Source organism: Poecilia latipinna, unplaced genomic scaffold (assembly GCF_001443285.1).
Source record: "Poecilia latipinna isolate Pla-1442-1.1 unplaced genomic scaffold, P_latipinna-1.0 Scaffold4226, whole genome shotgun sequence".
NCBI lineage: Eukaryota > Metazoa > Chordata > Actinopteri > Cyprinodontiformes > Poeciliidae > Poecilia > Poecilia latipinna.
In genome coordinates this window covers 6,779-14,883 of record NW_015116842.1, presented here as the reverse complement: position 1 = coordinate 14,883, position 8,105 = coordinate 6,779, and the positions used below count along the sequence as shown (strand labels likewise).

Here is an 8,105-nt window from a genome sequence, read left to right as displayed (position 1 = left end):
AACAAAAAGTTATTTTCAACTTTAACAATTAAGACAACGAAAACCAATAACTGTTTGAGAACAATTAACATATAAAATGAAGATCCGCACTTTCTGCAATTGTTTTTATTAATGCAGCATTCACTTTACCATAACACCATCACAGTACCAGAATTGTTGCATAAAGTTTCAAAATAAAACAAATAAATAAACAACAACAACAAAAAAATAAACATGTATAAATAATAACTTTAGATTGTCTTACCTGACGGAACAGTGACTTTGGTTCCTGCTCCCCAGTAGTCAAGAGCATAATCACAGTGCTACATCTCCATTGATTCCTTCAACAAAAACATGAAGCAGCAGAAAAAAGCAAAAATCTAAAACTCAAAAAATTTTAAAAAAATATTATTAAACATGTTTTCACTCTGATGTTCTTTGGATATCAATAATTTTGATGAAAACATTTTGCATTGATTATTGACAAAGTCTCAAAAATGAAACAGACTTAGATAGCATTTCACCAAAGTACTTTTAAAAGGTTTTAAAATAACTTTTAAATGTCAAACAGCTTATTAAAATAGTGGCACACAGTACTTATTTCATTTAAATACAGATTTATGTTTTTCTCTGTCTAAAATAAAGGTAGTTAATCTCATTGTTTTGTCATAGAGTTTTTGTACAGGGATAAATCTGTGTGTCTCTACGTACCCCCCAGCTGTCGTATACCAATCACTATGATAAATCCAAGTACAAAAACCTGCAACCCAACCAGAGGGGAAGTTAAACCAAAACTGATGAATGAAAGAAAAATAAACATTGATTTCTTATGCATTTTGAATACAGCTCATTATTTTTCAATATGGCTTAAAATCTTTTATCTGAGCCAGAGAAAAAAAAACTGAAGAAAAATAAATAAAAAATTAACTTTTTTTGTTGCTTGTTTAGCCTTATTCAACCAAAATGTGTACACTTTTTACTGTGTTCATGTATAACTCTTTCCTAAACAGCTCATTTAGAGCTTATGCATACTTTAGATGTGCAGAAAAAACAATAACTGTGTAGATTTTTGCATTAAACTAAATAAACACCCATACGCTCTTTATTGTGGTTTCAAACAGAGGAAGTAGTTTTTGTCTGACTCCTCCGTCACTTTGCCTCACTGTGTCTCTTCTAGCGCAGTAATACACGGCCGAGTCCTCCGTCTTCAGACTGTTCATCTGGAGATAGACTTTACTGCTGGAGTCGTCTCTGGAGATGGTGAATCTACCCCGGACTGAGTCTGAATAAGTGATGGGACTACTATATGTGTGCACCAAAGCAATCCATTCTGGTCCTTTACCAGAAGCCTGTCTGACCCAAACCCACACTGAGTACTTAAAGTCAAATCCAGATGTTGTACAGGTGAGTCTGTGAGACTCTCCAGGTTTTTTTATTGCAGGTTCAGATTCAGTGATGCTCTGACCTTCAGCAGCCAAAATAAACACAGCAGCCACAAACAGGATCATCTGCATGTGAGTCATGTTTGAACTGTGGCCAGTATGTTTCCAGACCATCAGTTTTCCTCTAATGTCATGGAAAGTAAATGTCCCCCAGAACTGGTTCACAAAAGCTCCTCCTACATTGTATTTTATTTGAATAAGCCCAATTTGCAAAAGAAAAAAAGAAAAGAAAAGAAAAAACGGACACAATGTATACTGGAAAAAAAAAAAGATATGTTTTCTTATGACACATTTTCATTTGACACCGTGATAGAAAAAAAAATACTTCATTAATAAGTTCATAAAAAAAGAACCTATCTTTGCTATCATCATGGCACAAAATATGTTTTTGATTTTCAGAAAAGATTATGCAGGTTTCATGTACAGAGGATGCACAGAATGCTTTTCAAGTGAAACTGAGCTGCTGTTTAGTTTCTATCAGATTTTGAGCTGCATTTTCAGCTTCCTGCTTGGATGTGGTTTCAACCGATCAAACTGCTGCTCTTGATGTCTGGAGGATTTCACATAAGAGTTTAACAGCATTTTAAAACTTGTTTAAAAAAGGCCATTATGACTTGAAATATCTTGAACTTGGTTTCAATATCCTGCTGTCTTTAACTTAGGTAATTTAACCTTTCTTAAGTTAGTTCTAACCTTATTGATGTCTACGTCTAATATTTCATAGAAGACTCAATATGTTTTCTGATCTCAAATGCACAATGTGTTCTTTCTCAAACATGTCATCATTTACGTCGAAAGTAAAGTGTGTTGGGTAAAAATATGAACACTAAGTTGCAGCGTTTGATTTGTTTTGCATTTAAATCAAACCAGTGATGTTTCAACCAGGAAAGTGATTTATTGAGTAATTCAGCAGATAATTCCATAAAATAATAACAACAAAAAGACAGAAAAATTGAAACGTACAAAGTTTTAAATGGAAAAAGAAGGTGAACAGAAGATGTATTTAAAGATCTTCGAACATAAACAAAGACAAACCCTTAAAAAAGTTAAATAGCTAAATATAGCAAACACTAAGTTTAAAGGGACTATTTTCAAAAGGACATCAGTTTTTATTTAATCAGACTATGAATTTAGATATATTATGCTCTAGTGGGTTGGCAATGGAGCCAATTCTTTGCATTTCTACACTGAATCCATGGTGGCCTAAAAGGCTCAGTTTCAGAAGATCAGGCCTCTGATGGTGAGGACGGTGCTGAAGGCCAGAGCTTTGGTGAACACCACTCGGACTCCGTTCATCAGCAGCAGGTAGAAGTTCAGCTTGGCTTTTTCTGGACGACAGAGAAACAGAGTTCAGACTTGAACACAAACAGCTGACAGCAGCGATGGAACCAAACTGAGACAGGAAGAGATCAGACTGACCTGGATAAATGCTGCCACATTCATCATCTGTTTGGAGACAGAAAGAACATCAGCCACACAAACATCAGGAAAACTCTGACAGACTATCTATCTGAGCCTGGTTTCCTCCTATTTAGTGGTAGAGTTAGATTTAATCAAAGATGCATTTTTAAGCAGCTGACAGTTTTAAACTCTTCGCAACAAACAAAACTTTATGATTTTAGTACCAGCTTCATTGTTGCCGAAGGTCCCGTTCATCCCACAGGAGTAAATGGTTTCATTGCTGAATACAGCATAGTTGTAGGTCCCGTCCTTTGACAGAACTGCATCATCAGTGCTCACGTTGACCGGACCCCCTTTCTGATTCACAACCACCTCTCCCCCCTTTGGACGGAAACCTGTGGCCAGACAGACGTTTGGACCGAGATCATCTGCTGACTTCAGGGGGGAGTCAGGATTCGACAGAGGACTGAGGACGAACAGGGACGGAGGAACATCAGGACCGACTAAAGAAAAAAAAAGAGAAAAAGAAAACACATTTTGTTCTCATTTATTTAAACTTTGCAAAACATATTAGTTATCTCTCAAAACATATTTTACACACAATCGAATGAGAATACTTAATAATAGAAATTTAAAAGTTAATTTAATAAAAAAAATAGTTAATTGCAGAATATATGTATATTTATACTGTTCAAATGTTAATCAAAAATAAATTTATCTCCAGAAAAAAACATATGTTCTTTCTTTTTCAACAGGGCAATTGTTTTCTAATATTGGTAGGGTTTTTCAGAGAAAGCATTTTATACAAAAAGGTAACATTTTACTATAAATGTTTCTCAACTTTATTGGTGATTTTGTTTCAGTACATTTGTAAATTTGATTGTAGTGAGATTATTATTCAGAAACATTACGAGTAGGTGTCTTGTGGGGTTTGTTTTCATTTTGTTGAAGTAAACGTGTAAATAATTTGTTAGTGTCATGTCTGAAGAAAAAGAAGGTTAAAAAAGTCTTTGCTAATTTCACCAACATTGTTTTTTTTTTTGTTTGTTTTTTTATCAAAAAATGAAACAAGTTTTGAATTTAAATTTAATTTTGCATTGTTACAAATTTTGGATTCTAAATTTTGCTTTGATGGTTAAAATAATATGTTTTAATCTTGTCACAATAACAGAGATGAAGATCAGGGCATCTTTATACATTTTTTTGTTTTTTAGCATAATTTGATTCCACTTTTGTTACCAATGCTTTTATTATCTAAAGAAAAAAATCATTTGAAACCATCAGAATGCTGACGGTTTTAGTTATGTGCATTTTGGTAAACAAAGTGAGTTTCAGCCAGTTTATGCATAAGTTTATGGGTCTTTTCAAGTCAAACATTTACAAAACTGTGATACTTCAGCCACGAGGTAGAGCATGTGATACTACAAGAAACACAGAGTTTAGAGAAACAGCTTTCATTTCAATTTTTGAATTCTTAAACTCCTGTATACATTTTTTTTTTCCAGATGACTAAATTCTGTGATGTGATCTTTTTTTTTTTCTTTTGGAACTTTTGTTCTAATTTTCCAGAAAAAATATAATTTTTTCCCTTTAGTGTCTTCTCTTCTTCCCTTTTTAAAAATGGCAGATTCACCTCTTGGCAGGATTCCAGTCTGCCTCTTCTAAAATACTTTCCTTAGAAACTGGATCGATACATTTGCAGTGGACATAGGAATGTCACTTACCTTTTTGCAGCTTAGAGCAGTGATTGTAAAGTTTCTAGATTATTCTGGGCTTCATTTTTAATCATCTCGAATTGTTTCAATTAAAAGTGAAATTCAATAAATTTTGCTCCTCAGGCTTCATTCCTCTTTCTAGCAGGCAGCCGGCAGTCCTTTCAGTCTCAGACACAGAGCCGCTCTAAAGCAGACGGAAGAGACGCAGGGGAAGTTTTCTCCAAAGAGTCGCTTCTCAAGCGACTTTATTTCAGATCTTTTTCACTACTCACTATTTTAAAGAAATAAAATATGATAATGCAAATTAATTTATGAAGTTTTTACCCAAAGAGATGTAATAAAAACTGCCCTTATTTCTGCTTTCAGTAAATGCTTAATGAAACTCTGTTCATAATCACTTTTTGTTTTTTGTTTTTTTGTTGTTGTTGCTATTAATGATGAAAAATAAATGAATGAATAAAAAACACATTTGAGTTAGTTTTGTTTATAAGACATGCTGAAATTATTAAAATCATTTTAAAAAATCATTTTTGGTCAGCACACAGTTTTTCAAATTGGGAGACCTGAACCTGTTCAACTTTTTCTGTTTTCACAACAAAAATCAGCCAAAGACCAACTGTTCCAGTTTAATCCAGTTTAACCATTTAAACCTGATTTAAATGGATTTAAAGTATAACTATGGATATATCTTATTATATTTAATAAGTAACCTGGTGGCTGTTGCTTACCGTTAATTCAAATTTCCTTTAAAGTTTCTTAAGAAAAGACTTAAAATGACAATGAAATTGCTTTTATTATTTTTTTCTGTAGTAAAGATGTTTTCCTTTTCCTTTTCTGTTCCTCCATTCATATTTCTCCACAATTTCATGTTTTGATAAATTTAAAATGTAACAAATTATGTCATGAAATGCAGATAGAATAGTAATAACCTGTTTTGCAGCAGATTTTTATTAATATGAAGATCTGTCAAACAGTCTAGCGTATGAAGGGTTTATACAGTTGAAAACCAACAACTTTTCTGTGAAAAACTAAAATGGTAAAATACCAAAAGGGTTAATTGAAGGATTCAGGTGGTATTAAGAATACAAGGTATAGCTATATTTTCTGACAACAAATTTACACAAAAATAAAAGAGAAAAACGTCTGAAACACAGTAATTTTAAATGATCTTACCTGGTTTAACAGTAACTGTGGTTCCTTTTCCCCAGACGTCTAGAACCCAATCACAGTGCTACAGATTCACCGACTGCTTCAACAAAAACATCAAGCACCACAGAAATCATATTATAACTCATAAAATATTGTAATGATCTCTGTCTGTTATAGATTCTGGTCATCTTAATATCCTCTGAGACTTTCCAACATATCTTTGTCTCGTTTTCAGTTTACATCCTGCAAATTAAAATTGGCACACATGGATATCTGCCCTATAAGACTTTAGACAGCAGAATTAGTAACTGTTAAATGTGAATTACCTTGATAAAATGATTACAGGGACCTCCACCCTCATAGTCCAAGTGTTGCATATTGGATTTCGTATTATTTTTCTCTGCCTAACATTAAATTTTACTCAGGTTTTTGAGCTGAGGTTTTTGTATCGGTGTATATCAGTGTGCTCCCCGTATATATCTATCACAGTGACAAGCCCTGAAACAAAAACCTCAACCCCTTTTAGACGAGAAGTTAGAGCAAAACCACAAAAATAGAAGTAAAGTTTTATTTGGGGTCATTTCTTTTTTGAAAATGATGTTGAATATCAAATATACTTTTCTCCAAAAATAGATGTTTATAAGTTTTACAAGATTAAGTAAACATACATTATTTAGAAGAGGTTCCAACAAAATAAAATCATGATTTTTCTTAAATGGTTATTAAATATACATTTAGTGGTATTTTGATTGTCTGATGTGGAGACTTCTGATGCAGTATAGAGAAATTGCATATTATGTTTTTCATGTTATAAAATAAACATCAAAAAAGCCTTGTTGAGTTAACCAATGAAACAATCAGAAATGGATAAATACATTGAAATGCATTTAAAGGTTAATTCATGAAGAATAACAAAGAATCATGACGTTCATATTTCTATATGTAATAAAATCAGATTCATTGCTCAAAAATTGTAACAAAAATAACATCATTTTCTCCAGACTGTTATTAATCTCTTACATGTGCTTAACAAATTGAAACAGTTTCAAATTATTTTGAGATTAGAAGCAATTTAAATGTTTAAAGTGATCATTTTAATTATCTTTGTTGTATTGGTGAAATTGGTTGGACAAACATTCTGAGGACTGAGACGTTTTAAAGAATATAGATTTAAAACTTGTTCACAGGATAATAACAGGAAACATCCTCTACTAGCCACCATGGAGCATTGTGAGGACACACTCTTTTTGTCCTGTTATAAGTGACTGGAGTCGTGTAATAATCCAGTTGTAATATAATTTTATTTTCCAACCTCAAAGTGAGTGGTAGTTATCAGAATGTGTATATGTGAATGTTTGTGACTGAAGTTTTATGGGTTTTAACTGTTTTTGAATCTGGAAATCTTTGTGCTTTCATTTAGATCAGGAAGGTGCAAGTTAGGATCATTAATTTCTATTTCAATAACTTAAGGCAGGGGACACAAACTCAAACAAGGACCAGTAACAGGCAGGAAAGGCAATGTATTAAAAGCTAGTCTCAATTATAACATTATACTTACAATGGTGAGTTAGTCCACAGTTATTTCTTGTCCTAAATAGATAGATTTATCTATACTGATAGATCTGAGTCCTAAATAGATGCTGCATTGACACACTCCATAATCAATTAACATTATTTGGACATCGTTCTGAACAACATACACAGGCTGAACAGATGACACCCTGACACCCACTGTCATCCATGAAGAACCAAAATAAAACACGTTTTGTGAAAACAAAAAATACTTGAAATTCAGAGCTGTAGAAAATGTAGAAAGGGCAATGTCTTTATATGAACCATTTGTGAAATGTTTTGGTTTACACTAATTTTACTTTTGTCAAATGCAAGTTTTTGAGATTGTATATTTCATTTTTTTCTTTTTTCTCTTTCTTATGGGGAGAAAGAGAAAAAAGCTCATAAATTTCTCTAACATTTTCTAACACAGGTTCTCAGTTGCAGCTGCAGAGTTTATGTACAGCTCTGAGGCTTCCTGTGTCACTGTGTCTCTCGAGCACAATAATAAACTGCAGAGTCTTCAGTCCTCAAGCTGCTCATCTGCAGATAAACTTGATCCTGGTTGTTGTCTCTGGAGATGGTGAAGCGGTTCTGGACAGACGGGGAATAATATTTATCACTTCCTTTAGGAGCAGAAATATAGGCAACCCATTCCAGTCCTTTTCCTTCAGCCTGTCTGATCCAGCTAATAGCAGCATTATTATCTTCTATTCCTGCATATGTACAGGTCAGACTGTGGGATTCTCCAGGTCGTTTTGTTGCTGGTTCAGATTCAGTCAGAGTCTGACTGAAAACACCTGAAAGAAAAACCACGTGGTCAGAAAAAGACCTGAACAGAAATTCTGTGAAGAGTCCAAAAGTTTTA

At 33.3% G+C, this 8,105-nt stretch overlaps 1 long non-coding RNA gene across 1 annotated transcript in view; it reads right to left on the bottom strand.

Annotated features, from left to right (window-relative positions):
• The window catches only part of LOC106942373 (uncharacterized), a 5,074-nt gene extending 4,759 nt beyond the window's left edge, over positions 1-315 (bottom strand). Inside the window, exon 1 of the long non-coding RNA XR_001423615.1 lies at positions 245-315. This is a non-coding gene — a long non-coding RNA (uncharacterized LOC106942373). The remainder of the gene's footprint in view (positions 1-244) is intronic.
• Between the last annotated feature and the right edge of the window lie 7,790 nt (positions 316-8,105).